Raw genomic sequence first — 17,070 nt, 5'->3', positions numbered from 1 at the left:
AAAAATGTGTATTTTACTATGAAAATATGAATTTTTTAGGTGTATTTGCCTTAGTAAATTTCCCCCTGCAGCTTTCATTAATACAGCGTAATTGTGTGTAATTGAGTGGAGTCATTTCTATTTATACCGATCCCTAAAAATAATTCTACCATGTGTCTTTTTAAAGAACCTTTTAATTCCAACATTTTCACTCTTTTTGAAGTAGAACTAGAAAGTAATTACAAAAGTACTTTTCATTGTTTTACATTAATTAAAAAATTGCAATATTTCTTTATTTTGAAGTCAATCTGATTGTGTCTGAGAGTAATGACCACTTAAGACTCCACACCTTCTGACGGTTTTTAAATGAGCTTTTGCTATTTGTAGAATTCATATAAATGTGACTGATTTCTTGCCAGGATTTACACACCTATTGGTTGTTTCAGTTGCTTTGCAGTAGTATTTTCCTGTATGCTGCCCTTTTGAACCATTGAAATGCCTATAGGTCCAATCTGCATCTTTAATGTGGATGTTTTTGGAATATGTATGTACAGGTGGCGGTGGTATGGCAGAGTGCATGTAGTAGCAGATGCAGGTGTCAGAAATTGGGGTGTTAGAAACACTTTCCTACCTCTCAAGTGTCTCTCCAGGCTTGCTCTGTGCTGTACACCCAGGTGAATCCAGATCCACATTCTGCTGACAATCTGGTGTCTGGTCAGAGTTATATATATATATAATATATATTATTTATATCCCTGTTTTAAGCTTGCAGGTATAAAGTTAGTGAGATAGCTATAAATATATATTTTTCAAATGAGCATAAAAAATAAAGTTTCATTGATCATATATTTAATGATTTACCCCCTGATGTCTCTAGAAAAGTCTTATCATGCTGATTGCTGAGGATATTTTACACTTCGCACCTTGTGGTTGAGCCTAGACCATACCATAATCACTGGGGAGAGTGGACAGTAATTATTTCAGAGTTTCGGGATAGGAACATCTCATTAACAGGCTGGATACGCTTGCTAAGCCGGAACATCATCAGAGCTACATAACCGCAAAGCAAATGAGTATATTCTCTCCTCATGGGTGCACATATGCACATGGCAGCCTCTGTGGCTAATCTTAAGCAGCTTATTTCATTTTAAATTGCAAATGGCAAGAACTCTAATGATTATGCAGGTTAAAGGGATGAGCGTATGACTAGAACATACCAACCTATGTACATTGCAACAGGGCCTTAGTTGTGCAAGGGCCCTAGAAGCAGAGGTGTAATTCCCAGAGGCAATGGAGGCTCCTGCCTCTGGGCTCCACAGCCTGAAGGGGTACCTGCATGTACAGTATAGCAACAAATATGTGGTTGGAACTACTGCTCTTCCAACAAAAATTTGCAGTGCACCCGCTGCTGCTGCTGCAGAGTTAATTAGCTCCATCCCAGGATCCCTACTAACACCTGCAATAGGGGATAGGATAGCTTACGCCTGGTAGTATTTAGACTGTGCTGGAGCAATGGATGGGGCACCTGGCACTGCAGTGGACTGCAAAGCCCCATGCACACTAGATGACCCGTACCACAGCCAATATCGATAATGATATTGGCTGTGGGAGAACAAATTAAGCTTATACTCTGAACAATATCATTAAACGATATTGTTCAGTGACATCTCTGGGACCCGCGGAACAAGGGGGGGCGGGGGGTTGTTACCAATACATGGGAAACTTTAGTGCTGTCCCAGAGTCTAGTGCGCATATGCAGAAAAGATAGCACAGCAGACATTTCTCAAGCGAAGTTCCAGGAAAATGCCCAATGCAATATTTTCCTTGTGGTTTATGCAGAGCTGAGCACCCCCCCCCCCCTCAATGCACAGATGCATGTAGTGCACATCTTTGCAGTTATACCACCCTTTCATAGGCAAACACACGGGGGGGGGGGGGTTCTGGTTGATGATCAATACAGCTGCCACCACATCATGCAGTGTAAAGGCCCCCATAATTTACAACGAGGCGATTTGGTCCCATTTCGGCTGATTGCAACCAATCGGCCCGTTAAATCGGACCAAATCGCCTCTCCCTTACATGCCGTCGGGTGGTTGGACCGGCAGGCCAGCGGCGTAGCTACGTTTTGGGCACCCCCCCGCCGCCAATTCAAGCCCCCCCCAATCCCCCCCAGCCTTACCTTTCGCGCTGGTCCCGGCAGCTCCGTTCTTCTGCTGAGGACCACCACAAAATGGCCGCCCCCATACAGCAGACAGTTTCAGAGAACTGTGTGCTATATGGGGGTGGCCATTTTGTGGTGGTCCTCAGCAGAAGAACGGAGCCGCCGGGACCAGCGAAATAGGTAAGCCTGCGGGGGATTGGGGGGAGGTGTAACTATAGCACCGCAGCCCCCGGCGCCCCCATATGCACAGCACCCCCCCCGCGGTAGTGGGGGCTGCGGTGCTATAGTTACGCCAGTGCGGCAGGCCGTCCGACCACCCGTTCCTCCAGTAGGCGAGGCGTGCGGTAAGCAGGGATGCATGCGATCCATCACAACTGATCGCATGCGACCTTGCCGCCAGGAAGGTCCTGGCAGCTCGTAGGGTATCGGGTATCCGTACACTGCTGCGAGACATCGCAGGCAGTGTATGGGCACCTTAAGCTGCTGCACATGCCTAGTGTACCAGCTTCTTCTACCACATTTACTGTATGTGTGGATCTGAGCCCTCAAACATCACAATGGACCAGAGAGTAGCTGCCAGGAGGAATAGACAGGAGCCTTACCATGAAATGGGAGATTGTGAGCTTATAAAGCGCAGTACTGGTTCTATTATGTTTTTGTATTTATTTATTATATGTTTATCCTTTTCCTGACCACTTATGTTATTTAAATGTTTGAAACAGCCTATACTATAGACCATCTGTACTGTTAAATATTAATACTCTATTCCATACAGTATCCAGTGTATAAAATTACCAATTTTCAGGGCTGTTATCGCTCCCCCAGACTCCCGTACTTACCCCAATGCGCTGCAGAGTGGAAGATTTTGGATTACATTTGGAAACCCCCTTCTAAAAATCCTGCGTTTGCCACTGCCTCTATCTATATAATATGTATTCCTATACATAAACGCACAGGAATGAAGAAGTTTGCAGGATAAGACTTGTGACAGGACAATATTGAGGGGGAAATTTACTAAAGGAAATTTGTAAAAAAATAGGTGTAAAAATAGGTGTATTTGTATCCAGAAATACACTTATTTTTGACATTTACTATCCCGAAAATACGGCAATTCGTATTGATGTGCTATCAATACGAATTGCCGTATTTTCGGGATAGTAAATGTCAAAAATAAGTGTATTTCTGGATACAAATACACCTATTTTTACACCTATTTTTTACAAATTTCCTTTAGTAAATTTCCCCCTGAGTGTCAGACCGTTATCCTATGCTGTCTAGTAATGCGGACATACAAGAACATGCATCTCGTTGGCATCAATAGTTGTTTTTAGAAGGTTTAGTAAAGCCAGACATCCATGAATGAAGAGATCATATAACTCGCTCCTGACTATACATTCACACTGGAAATAAATCTAACTCTGAAAAGGTAATCTGTGATCCATTATTGATCTGTTCTGTCATTAATAATGTATCTATTCCATTGTTGTGGACAGAGGTTTACAGTTCGCACAGAATATTGTACTCCTGAGGAAGAAGTGATGATCTGCAGCAGTACAGTCCCATCATATGGATGTATTAGGGGACATGGGCAGTGTAAATTCCCATCTTTTCCACGGAACACAGCCAAGGTTTACATGCAAACTGGCCACAGCATTTATAGATGCCCTAAATGGAGTAAGCAGTGATCATCACAGCAATAACCATGAATACATTAAAGCTGGGTACACACTATGCAATATGCTCAGTCAATTATATCATTAATGATTTCCCTTGAACTCCTGGTGCTCCAGAATGAACGATATATTGTTTGCTTTACCGTCACCAACTTGTTTATGTTTTATCATGTACAGACAACAGAGTGGGTCTGCAACAACCCAGGGGAGCATTAGTGGCGTAGAGAGGAGAGGGAGCCGGTATTCTTTATGCGGGCCGGGTCTGCTGAATGGGCCAAGGTCTCGCTCCCCCCTCCACTACTGCAGGGAGCCTCTCTCCTTATCTCAGCACACGCTGCTCAGTCCCATTTGCTGAGCTGGAGACAGCGGCATCCTGTCATCTCTCTCCCTCTCATTTATTTCTTTTTTTCACTGGCTCGGCCCTCCAGGATGCCCCACCCCATCCGGTGGCCATGCCCCCTCCATTTTACTGGGCACAGCTGGGGGAGCCCGTATTGTTATCTTTTTTGACAAATTCACTTGGCACTCAAAGGGTTAAGTGTATCTCTGGCTGTATCTTAACCACAATTTTTTTTCTTAGAAAACTCTCAGAAATTAGTTTTTAACTAATGAATTAGGCAAATAATATATTATTTAAAAGCATTTTTTTTTAGTTTAAGCTATAACATCAAAACATTTTCCACCAACAAAGAGTGCATCTCTGGCTAATGTGCGATTTTTGGTAGAAAAACGGACGAATTTGCACATTTTCCGAAAATCGCAATTGTAATAGGATGCAAATTATGGTAAAAATCAAGGGATTTTTTTTGTCACACTTCAATTCGCACCCAGATGTTTTACAAAGTATACAGCTTGCAAATGTAATAGGGTACAATTTTTGGTAAACGTTATCTAAAATCGCAAAACAAATAGACCAAGTTCAGGCTGGTGAGTTTACTGACCCATGCACAGATCAGTGAGATCTGGGGCTGTCGCCGGCGCCCAGGGCCGGCGACAGGGGGGGGACTAGGGGGACAAGTGTGATGGGCCCCGGCGATCTGAAGGGCCCCAGAGCCCTGCCGTGGCCGGGGCCCGTCTATAAGCTGTGTTACCCCCACTGTGTGTACTGTGTGTGCAGTCTGTGCGTGCCGCCCCGCCCCCACCCGTGTGACTACCCGCCCCGCAACCTAAGATGAGTCAGAGAGCTGGGGAGAGCAGGTCAGGACGGAGTGTCTTTGTATGCGCGCTGACTGTAGCAGGAGCTCCTTCCAGGGACTTCCCAAGCCGAGTGACACACACTTCTCCTTACCAATATTCAGCAGAGTGCAGCGGCCGGGTGATGCACACCCCCCCCCCCCCCCAACTGATGTATGTCTCTTACATACCTCCCAACAGTCCCGATTACAGCGGGACAGTCCAGATTATCAGGGCCTGTCCTGCTGTCCCTCCCGCAGTCGTCAGTGTCCCGCGGTGAGGGGGGGCTGTTGGGAGTCCCCCCTGTCGGCTGCTAAGCAGCAGGGAATAAACGCTGTGCGCATGCGCACAGCATCTACTCCCATAGCCAGGGGGCTGTGGGGCATGGCTAGAGGCTCACAGAGCCTCTGGGACATGCCCACATAGCGGCAAAATGGGGGCGTGGCCTCACGGGAGAGCCGTGGGTATAGACCACGCCCCTAAATTAGGTCACGCCTCCCGAAAATTTTGGCGCGCCGCAGGCGCGCATCAGCCATAGGTGCCGATTCTGTGGGTGCTCAAGGGCCCGAGCACCCACAGGAATTAATGAGCACCCACGTGCCCGTAACTCCAGTGTCCCAATGCCGGGCCACTGTATTTGCTTGTTGAGCCTTTAACAGGCTTGAGCATATACCAGCAAAAACATAAATCGGCACCTCTGGCATCAGCTGTGTCCCGGGTCGGGCGCAAAGAAAGTTGGGAGGTATGCTCTTTTCCAGCTCCAGCCCCAGGTATCCTGCATTACCCCTTTGTCACGGCTCTAGTAGAAGTCCCCTTGTGTGCTGGCTGTGGTGCACCCCAGGCTGTCCCTGCCCACCTCGCTCCTATATCTTTCAGATCAATAATTTATGAAGCCTAATACATTATAGGGAAGTTTTTCTAAAGGGGGCGTGGCCACGAGGGGCCGCGATTAGGCCACGCCCTCGACTTTGCCTGGGGCTGGACGCTGAGTGCAGGAGTCTTTGCTGCAGTGCTGATCCTTCTTCCTCTGGCTGTTTCCTGAGGTCACTGGAGCAGAAGGTAATGTGTGCCCTGTGTAGGGACTGGGGGAACAGAGAGTGGTGTGTGTGTGAGGGACCACCTGTTTCTCTCTGCACTTGCACAGGCACTGTCTGTATTTTTATGTTCCACACTTCACTTGCCACATGTCCTAATTTCTTTAGGCTTCCATGCCTTAAAACGTAATGTCGACATCAGAGTATGGCGACTTGTACGCTGTTGCACTAGAAATAAGGGCCTGATTCAGGCCTGTTTGCTAAACTGCGTATGTTCGCAGCCTAGCAAACAGGTAATCACCGCCTGGCCGAACGCCCGCCTCCCCACCTCACGCGAAACACTGAATTTGCATGCCAGGGGATGTTTACGCTTACACATTCCCTCGCATGCATCCGCACAAGCAAAAAATCATTTAATGGTCAGTGACCACTGACCATCAAATGATTTTTTCCCCATTCACAGATAAAAGTCAGTCTGGACTGGAGCTTGGCTGGAGATGGCCAAATTCATGTGACATCAGCCACCTGCCCCAAGCAGGCATCGACACACTGGTTATTCCCCTGCTCCAGCCCCCTGACCTCCCCTTACCACCCCTCCTGGAGCGAATTGATTGGCGAATGTGAAACTCGCCAAAGCTAGTTGCTCCCAGGGTGTGCGCCTGCGCAAACCATGACCATCGGGGACGAATTCGGCCCGCTACGAGCGGATCTGAAACGGCCCCTAAGGTCAGTGTCATATATAGATGGATAGATAGATTTACCTGTTCCTTCCTTTACCTTACTAGTAAATGAGGAGAAGCATACTATTCCGGATCGGTGGCACACACAGGCGACTTCAAATAAGGATCCTGATGAAAAAGCGAATACAAGCTTTGAAACATTGATGCTAACTGCGGACTTATTTGACGTCGCCTGTAAGTGCCGTCGATCGAGAATAGTATATTATGTGCAAACCATCACCTCCACCCCTTATATAACATTTAATGATGCCCCCCTCACACCCACCCATTTATATTTTTATGCTTCCCAACACCTTTAATTTGTAATGACTCCCATCACTCCTACCCAATAAATATTTAATATTTGGGATTACGTGGGGGGGGGGGGGGGGCGGCAGAAATATCAGTGTACAGGGCCCCAAGATTTCTGTTGCTGGCCCTGCCGGCGCCCCAGGGCAGTGGACGCCGGGCCGATGCATGTAAAATTGCGATAAAAAAACATTGCTTTTTACAGTCGGACTAAAAGTCCCCGCAGGCCTCCCCCGCATGCTTTGCGAACCACAAGTCCCAGCATGTGGAGCATTAATGAGCCCCCTTAGACTTGTAGTTCACCTGTAAAAAGAATGTTAAAATAAAGACACACACACCCAGATTGGTACAGCTTTATTACATTCATTAGTTTAACACCAATATACATTACCATCCCCCCTCCAGCGGTGATCCTCTGCTGCAGCTCACCCCGCAATGACTGAAGGTTTTTACAAGCGATTCATTACTGGTAAGAGCTTTTCTTTATTACATATGTTCAAACTTGCCTACTTTTAAAAACTACTTTCAGGGAGATTATAGTTGGTAATAGAATTTTGCAAAGCTCCTCATTGAGGGGGTGTATCATGCTCCACCCAAAGGGCACGTCTAGTTCCTTATATGGAGAGATTGTGTAAAGAGATTGTGAATGTGGCACCTAGAAGCGTTGGGGTGTGATTTAAAATGATTTATATCCAAATGTAGATGAGCCCCAAAGAAGTTAGTAAGAGATACTGGGAGTGCTGGGAAATGGTGCTGATGATTCAATGTAAATGTATCTATCTCGCATTCCTTTTTTTCCTCAAAATGTAACAGTGTAATATGGGCTAGGTGACATGAGGGAGATTGCTAGACTAATGAGGGAGAGAGGGAGATTGCTGCTATTTCAGGTAGTCTCCTGCAGAATGCAGGAAGGTAGGAAGCTACAGTATGCAGATATGTTAGACTAATGCTTGTTATACATTACATATGTTTCTTTTTAGGGCTATATTTAATTTGGATTCCCTCAAATGACACATACTGTACTCTAGATAACTGTATTGTTTTCAGGAGCTGTGTAGTTTTTATGAGCAGTATATAGTACAATTACAGTACTCAGTCCCTCCTGTCTGCATGCTGATAAAATGTTACTATACACATGGTTGTGTGGCCGCTTCCATCCAGAACTACAGTTCCTCAGCTTGCCCTCTGCACAGCATGAAGACTGACCTGTAAGGTACAGAGGAGCAGTACGGTTCTAAACATATTAGAATATTGTTGGTGCCATGTACAGTGCTCGTCTACCCTTTGGAATGTTCGGGAGGCTCATAAATTTTAGTATGTTTCCCTGGAGTTGGACATATATTTTGACATTTATAATGCCGACATAAGAATGCCGACATGAGAATGCCAAATTTGGGAGGAATTAATTTAGCCCAGTAATTTACCACAAGCTAATCTATCCCTGGGGAGTGAACGCAGCCCACTGGCAGGAAAAATCCCCTTTAAGTACTGTAGGATGTTTCCACTAATCTGGCAGTGTATATTCATACGTGCATGAACTTATTACAGATTCTATGGGGGAAATTTACTAAGTTGAGATGTTGCTATAGGCAACCAATCAGATACTATCTATTATCGTCTAGAAGGTGTTACATATAACTAAGAAGTAGACTCTGATTGGTTGCCTATAGCCACATCCCATGTGAACTAGAACGCCCATCTTAGTAAATGTCCCCCTATGTGTTAATTCACGATTAAAACAAAGCAAATGAATGGCTCTAATTTAAAGCCTTAAACTAAAAAGTATAAATATGTTAAGATTGAGGCTAATCCCAGTATAACACTAATACCTCTTCCACACCGTCCACCCCGCAATTAACCAGCATTTTCCAGTCCTGGGTGATTTTGCTGAGTGAAGTCTGACCCCAAGTCACACCAGAAGCACATTCCCGGGTTAAAGCTTTTCAACCCGGGAATTTTTTGAAATCCTGGGTTTTTCCGTGGTGTGAAAGGGTAAACACAGGTCTTAAATCCCGGCACTCTGACCCTGGATTTAAGACCTGTGACTGGGACACAATCAGTAAGAAACAAGGTATACAGTACCATTATATGATCACTTTACTTCCAGAGGTCGGACCCTGGCTGGGCTACTGCGCATGTATGGTTTCCTGCTGCACATGTGCAGAAGATGCATCGGGATCACATCACACCCACTATTGTCCCACTGACTGCGGCAGATCATTGCCATCTGAATATGGCATTAGCCGACACATGCAGGTTTCGGAAAGCAACGATCTGCAGATCTTGCAGTATACCATCCCCACGAACACACTATGCTAAGGGAAATTTGCTGCACGGGCTGGTGGCTGGAAAGCAAGAAATACCTCTGATACCTCTGGCATTCTGTCTTATTACATTGTAGGGATACTTAGGTCTGCCCTCAATCATGCGGGACAGCAATTTCCACATATATGAAGAGCACAATTGTCTAATATTTAGGCTCCTTTGAGACAAATTGGAAGAAAAGAAGGACATTTGGGAATCTTGCAGGCCTCAACAAGGCTAAAACTTCTAAGTACTTTTAAACATTTTCTAGATTGGTCTTTCTATTATATCACAGAACAGGAGCATTGTAGTTATTCTAGAATTGATATTTCAAATGATAAGTGTGTAGTATGGCAACAAAATAGCACTGAGAAAAAAAGCTAAAATTAAGGAATAATTTATTCCATGCATGTTAGCGGTCACCCATCCCCAGGGCTGCCATCAGGAATTTTGGGGCCTGGGACTCATTTCCAGTCCGGGTCCCCCCCCCCTTCTCACTTGACTAAACGTAACCCGGCTTCTGCTCCTCCATCTCCGCTTCTGCTAAGTTGCAGCCCAGAGGTCCCAGAGTGCAGGCTTCTTCAACTCAGCAAGCCGGCGGCCAATTACAATGCAGCACCGGCTGGTGAGACAACCAGAGCTCGCGTACAGGCAACCGCTCTGATTGGCTACCGGTATGTGAGCTCTGATTGGCTCAAAATCCGGTGCAGCATTTTAATTGGCCCCCGGCATTCTGGGTTGAAAAGCGTGCACTCCGGGACCTGCTTTGTTCAGCGAACTGAGCGCAGTGAAGTGTAGGCAGTCGGGAGGGGGGGTTGCGGTGTGCAAAATGAGCTGCCCAGGCCCTTTCAGCACCCCCTATTGGTGGCCCTGCTCACCCCTATGACCCTTGTGGTAAAGTTCTTAAGGTGACTGCCAGATGGCTGTGTCAGTGTAACTTACTGATTGAACCATTATGTTATGTACATTGTGTTACAGCACCAGCTGGGCAGCCTATAACCAACATCTCCTTCACAGACCACAAGCATTACATCCTACATGCCAGTTGTATAACTTCATTCCATCACATGGGCAGTATGAATGGTGAGCCCCTGAGCGCCCATACAAGTGTATTTATCAGCATTTAGGGGGTTATTCTAGTTCGCTCACAAAGGCACAATCACTCTCTTATGGACAAAACCATGGGCAGAGAGAGTTACATTTGGGTGAGTGATTATTTCTGTACAGGGTAAATACTGGCTGCTTTATTTTAACACTGCAATTAAGATATCAGTTTGAAGTACAAACCCCACCCAAATCTAACTCGCTCTGCACATGTTACATCAGCCCCACCTGCAGTGCACATGGTTTTGTTCATAAGAGAGATTGAGATTGTGCCTTTGTGAGAGAACTAGAATAACCCCCTACAAGGGGAGCTACATGTGTATTAGCCTAGGGCGCCTGGAACCTTTCATCCGGCCCTACAGTTAGTGCTTAATCTGGAAATCCAAGAGTGAGGTATGTACGAACAATATTACAAGATAAGTGTATAGAGCAGTGCCTCCTAAACCAAGTGCTTTGGGGGCTCCGGGAAGTGGTCTAGAACTAAAGTGAATTATTTATCATCAATGTGATAGGCAAAACCAGCACCTGTGGCTTCCAATTAGAAAATATGAGGACAGACAAAAGCGGATCCTGTCCTTCACCACATAATTGAACCTTAGGATGTCATTTAAACTTACTCAATATAACAGATTTCTGTAAATTTCTCAACAAGAAAATGTTGGTTTAGGGGTGGCTTGGTTCAAAAATAATTTGGAACCACTGGTGTAGTTGTTTTACATCAGAGCCTACCACGTTCTGTTCCAGGCTACTTGACTTTATTCCCCTACAGTAGTACATTCATTTACCACTAGTAAAAGTAAAGCCACGTACATATGAGGCGATGCTGAGCGACACGTTCAACACAGATCGCTCAGCGGCACTATCAATGCACCCCGCAATGCTGTGTACTGAGCAATCATGCTGAGTGGGGCTAAGCGTATTGTTTAAAATAAAAGCCTTGTGATCTAGCAGCACTGTCTTTCCCTGCGGGCGATGGCGACGAGTGGGACCGCACATCACTATGAATGTGTGTATGCCCCTTAAGATCAGGAAAGGATAAAAAAAAACAGCAATGTGCAAAACAGGAAACATATGCATCACACCACTCAGCACTTGCAACGTTTACATAAACAATAACACAAAATAAACACATTTATTTTCCAGTCCTAAAATTCACAGTACTGTAGGTACAATAAATTATCCAGCTTCTTAAACTTTTGCAGCCTGGGGCACACAAGCAGTATGGGCATAAACTTTGGGAACCACATTTCAGTTTTGAATAATACGGTTACTTCCTCCTAATTACTTATTTAAAATGAAGCATGACTGTTTAAAAAAAAAATGGAATTTTAGAACAAAACAATGTTCAAATTTAATAAATTAATTTACAAAAAAATGTATTTATTAGAAAACTACAACAGCACTGTAATCCATGACACAGAGCCCACATTCTGGGTCCTTACCAATGACTAAACCATCCCTGGAGTAACCTTTCAGTTTGTCCTCATGACACAGAGCATCCAGACTCATCACTCACCCTCTCGGTTCTATAGTCTTGTAACATTAATAGGTGCACATGATAACAATGTTGCATATTGGTACATTTGTGCCTGTCAATACTGATCCAGATTATTGTAATATAAAACAATGTATGCAGATGTATTAAGCCTTAAAAAAAGATAAATGTGAGGGTGATAAAGAGTGATACACGCCCAGCCAATCAGCTCACAACTGTGATTTTTCACACACAGTCTACACCATGACAGTTGGGGGCTGATTGGCTGCATGTTTATCACTCTTTATCATCCTCACATTTATGCATTTTTAAGGCTACATACAATGCTTGCAAAGAAACAGAAACCCTTGCAGAGCTTTCCAGTGATTAAATAGCCTTTTTTTTGTGTGCAAATTAATAAAGCTTTATTATTCAACAGCGTACAGTTCATTTCATGCAGTTTAAAAAAAAAGGGTACTTGTGAGTTATCCGGGCGCCCGATTTCTAAATCGGGTCGGATCGGGCACATCGCATCGCATCGCATGCGACCATCGGATGCGATGCGATGCGATGCGATGACCCGATTTTTCCATAGGAATCAATGTTAAAATGGACAGAGTCCATTTTAACATGGAATTCAATGGGAAAAAGGGGTCCTTTTCATACCCCTACTATCCAAGTGGGCATGGAGTTGGATATAAACCTGTGGCGAGCGTAGCGAGCCACCGAGCCCGAAGCGTGGCGAGCGTAGCGAGCCCCGCGAGGGGACATAGAATACCGTCCCCTCGCGGGGCTCGCTTCGCTCGCCACGCTTCGGGCTCGGTGGCTCGCTACGCTCGCCACAGGTTTATATCCAACTCCATGCCCACTTGGATAGTAGGGGTATGAAGAGGACCCCTTTTTCCCATTGAATTCCATGTTAAAATGGACTCTGTCCATTTTAACATTGATTCCTATGGAAAAATCGGGTCATCACATCCGATGGTCGCATGCGATGCGATATCGCATCGCATCTGATTGTATGCCTTAACTTAAGGCATACAATCAAAAAATCGGGCGCCCGGATAACTCATAAGTACCAAAAAAAGTTGTCAAATTTTTCAAAAACATATGTGTCTAGTTGTTTCTACACAAATATTTAAAAAAAAAAAGAGAGTGTCACAAAAACTAAGCTTTTCCACCACATACACATCTACACAAAAAGTCAGTTTTAGTTTAACCATTGACAATGCAACAGACCAGGAACAATACAATGTAACCAATATACACAGCTATACATTTTGTGCATAAACAGGAATCCAGATGGGTATTTATCTACGAGAACACTAAAAATATAAATGCTTACTGCAGTCGTTCACTGGTTGCCAACCATTTAAAACAACACAACAAACCAATGCATAGATAAAAATAATATATATAAAAGGAATTTACCTTTACCTGCATGGAGCGAGCCGGTGGCCAACCTTACAAGGTACTGCACAAACTTCAGGATTTCACGTTTACATCGTTTCCTACAGGTACTCATCTTACGCCACAAAATCAGCCTATAGTATGTTTCAATATATGGATGAAGCCAAAGAAAGGAACCGTTCTTTCCACGAATAATGTCCTTCAGTTAATAGGTATTCCTTAGGAAGTAATAAAAAATAAATCTTAGTGATTTGCTGCTTCTATAATAAGAATCTAATTCATCTGCAAATAGCGATTCAGTGCCTGTGTGCCGACGAGACTGTATCCCTGTACGAGCACTGACTTGCTCCACAGTGACACACTGCAGACAGCCTGGCCAGCAATGCACATGTGTAGTTAACTGGATATGCTACAGGAGAGATTTACTTACACAGTGTTCCCAACAGAACATACAGCATCCCCGCAGCCTACAGGCGGAGCTTGTAACGTTTACCTAGCACACTTACAGACATCCAAGCTGTTTGCAGCCCATGTCATTCATTTTTGGATAATAAATTAGCTTGCAAAGAAAGTAAAAATGCAGATGTGGGGCAATAAGCCAATATTATTCAATCTACCAAATTGTTTATTTCTGTAGGGATTCAGCAACACTGCATTTAATATGAAATGATGGGCAAATGTTATTCAAATACTGGGCTATGACTGTGTTGTGCCCAGAAAGTTGGATATGCCCAAAAGGATGCTCTATGATGTCTCCCATGTCACTTACTTATGCTCTCAGTGTGCTCCCTCCTTTCCTTTCCTGCCTTCTTCAGTTCCACTGTCACAATGCAAGTACACTGTTCTTTGTATTAACTTCATCAGAAGATTGTCGTTCAAGAAGACCCTTTATTCTGGTGGATAATGTTAATTTGAACAAACATTCTGATGGCTAGTGTTGAGCTGAACTTACAATTGGTGACTAGAGTTGAGCTGATCTCACATTTTGGTGGTTAACGTTGAGCCGAACTCTTACTATTATGGCCACTTTGGGTTCACCTTAAATTCTGGTGGCTAGTGTTAAGTTAAACAAATTGTGATGGTTAGTGTTTAGTTGAACTTACATTCTGGTGGCTAGTGTTGAGCTAAACTCACATTCTGATGAAAAGTGTTGAGTTGAACTCACATTCTGATGGCTAGTGTTAAATTGAACTTACATTCTGGTGGTTAGTGTTGAGTTGAACGTACATTCCAGTGAGTGACTAGTGTTGAGTTGAAGTCCCATTCTGTTGGAAAGTTTAGAGTTGAAGTCCCATTCTGATGGCTAGTGTTGAGTTGAAATCACATTCTGATGGCTAGTGTTGAGTTGAACTCACATTCTGATGGCTAGTGTTGAGTTGAAATCACATTCTGATGGCTAGTGTTGAGTTGAACTCATATTCTGGTGGCTAGTGTTGAGTTGAACTCATATTCTGGTGGCTAGTGTTGAGTTGAACTCATATTCTGTTGGCTAGTGTAAAGCAATCAATCCCAATCTGAAGGCTAGTTCTGACTCTGTCTCCCAACCTGACAGTAGTGCAGAGCACATGAAGCAATGGAGGAGTAATATGTGTGGTGTAACTACCAGATTAGCATTGCAGCTTCTACACAGAAACTCGTGATAACTTCAAATATCATCTTTGGTTCAGAAGGTATCTACAGGGCTTTATTGCAGAGAACATTTGGTCCCTGCCACAGTCAAAATGACATTCTGCATCCTTACCTACTAACTAACAAGCTTAGCAGTGTGTTCTTGGATTGTATGAGGAAACCAGAGCATCTGGAGAAGCCTGTGCAAACTCAAGGAGAACCCACAAACTACAGACATATCAGAGCTTGATTTTGGTTCCTCCCTTCAATGAAATAGCGGGTTCTCTTACCAAATGAAATAGTCCCTTCCCTTTTTTCCCCTTACAATGATATAATTCTTTATGGATACTTTCCTGACTAGTGATTGCAACACGGCCTTTAATATTAATAAAGATATTAATATAGATTACACAGCATATTATAGTGCTACAGTTTACTATAATTGCTTGGGTTTAGTTGAACATACTACCAACACAAACTATTCATGTGCTGATTTTTCCACTTTAATTTATTTGCTCAAAAAATTGTGTTATTTTAGCATCTGCAGATTCACTTGTTGTGCAATGTGTGCACACAACAGGCACAAGCAGTGGCGCCGGAACGGGGGGGGCGAGGGGGCAGCTTGCCCCCCCCAAAATTACTGAGGCGCTAATATAGGCGGGCGGGCGCAGTGGCGTCACTAGGCGAGTGCGGGGGGTGCGGCCCGCACCGGGTGTCACCAGTCAGTGGGGTGACACCAAAATCAGCCGTGCTGCTGCACCCCCCTAGAGACGCCACAGCCAACGGGAGACGTCCCTGCATCTGCGCTCACACGCGCATAGGTAGCTGACAGCCGGGCAGACTGTATGTGCGCTGCCCGGCTGTACTAGTATGAGGAAGGAGTTTCTGTATTTTCACAGATCTCCTGCTGGACCGCCGGGCAGCCAATCAGGAGCGGCTATCAATGCCGCCGCTCCTGATTGGCTGCCCGCCGGTCCAGCGGGAGATATGAAAATAAAGATTATCCTGCGGAGACTACAGACGGGCAGCGCACATACAGTCTGCCCGGCTGTCACCAATGAAAGACGCAGCAGCACACAGGTACTGCGGGCGGGCGAGCGGACGGGTGATTCGGGGGGGTCGGGGTGGGGGGGGGGTCACCATCATCTCTCTGACCTCGTACATGGGCATATACTGAGGAACTCTGTCTGTCATGGACATTACATCTTCTCGATGCTCACTGGTTTATGTCCCAGGACTCTTGGTCATTGTGCGATGGTTCAACTCTAGACATCTGCGCGTAATAGTAGTAGTAGCAGCCCCCCTCTGACCTGCACTTACCTGCCCCTTCTGACCTTCACTTACCTGCCCCCCCTCTGACCTGCATTTACCTGCCGACCCTCTCTGACCAGCACTTACCTGCCCCCTTCTGACCTTCACTTTCCTGCTCCCCCTATCTGACCTGCACATGCCTGCCAACAGCCCACCAAAACCTTTCCTAAGTGTGTGCTTGCAACCGTGCCCCTGCAAGTGACAGCCTGCTTTCTCCTGCGTATGCCTGACACCATGTCCCTGATTCCTTCTCTCTCCCCCTTCTCACCCTGAGACCCTGTCTCTCTTTCTCATTCTCTCTTTTTCCAGGAAACCCTCTCACTCCCTTACCCCTGTATTTCCTCTACCCAATGCCCTATTTGTCTCCGACTCTCCTGTCCCCTAAGATCATCATAGTGACAACCGAATGGGGGGGCCCTAATAAAATTTTTGCTATGGGGCCCACAGAGATCTAGTCTCTGGCCACATGTATATGCCGCTGCCCGGTGTATAATGCCCACGTGTATATGCCGCTGCCCTGTGTATAATGCCCATGCGTAAATGCCGCTGCCCTGTGTATAATGCCCATGCATATATGCCGCTGCCCTGTGTATAATGCCAACGTGTATATGCCGCTGCCAGTGTGTATAGTGCCCGGGGGTAACATATAGCAATTTAGGGGGCGCCAAAATGAGATTATATCTTGCCCCCCCAACCTAAAAACGTTCCAGCGCCCCTGGGCACAAGCACAAAGATTATGACATTGTGATTCTGCACTCATGGCCAAATGAAGTCTGATATGAATGAAATCATCACACATGAATTAGCCATT

General features: G+C 45.2%; 1 protein-coding gene across 1 annotated transcript in view; it reads right to left on the bottom strand.

Moving 5' to 3' along the window:
- The window catches only part of KCNIP4 (potassium voltage-gated channel interacting protein 4), a 567,010-nt gene extending 553,605 nt beyond the window's left edge, over positions 1-13,405 (bottom strand). The window contains exon 1 of the mRNA XM_083161413.1: positions 13,368-13,405. The gene's annotated coding sequence lies outside the window, so the exon portion shown is untranslated. The remainder of the gene's footprint in view (positions 1-13,367) is intronic.
- Between the last annotated feature and the right edge of the window lie 3,665 nt (positions 13,406-17,070).

This window comes from Crinia signifera, chromosome 1, assembly GCF_055691185.1.
Source record: "Crinia signifera chromosome 1, ASM5569118v1, whole genome shotgun sequence".
In the NCBI taxonomy this organism is placed as follows: Eukaryota; Metazoa; Chordata; class Amphibia; order Anura; family Myobatrachidae; genus Crinia; species Crinia signifera.
This window is presented reverse-complemented; position numbering and strand designations above follow the sequence as displayed.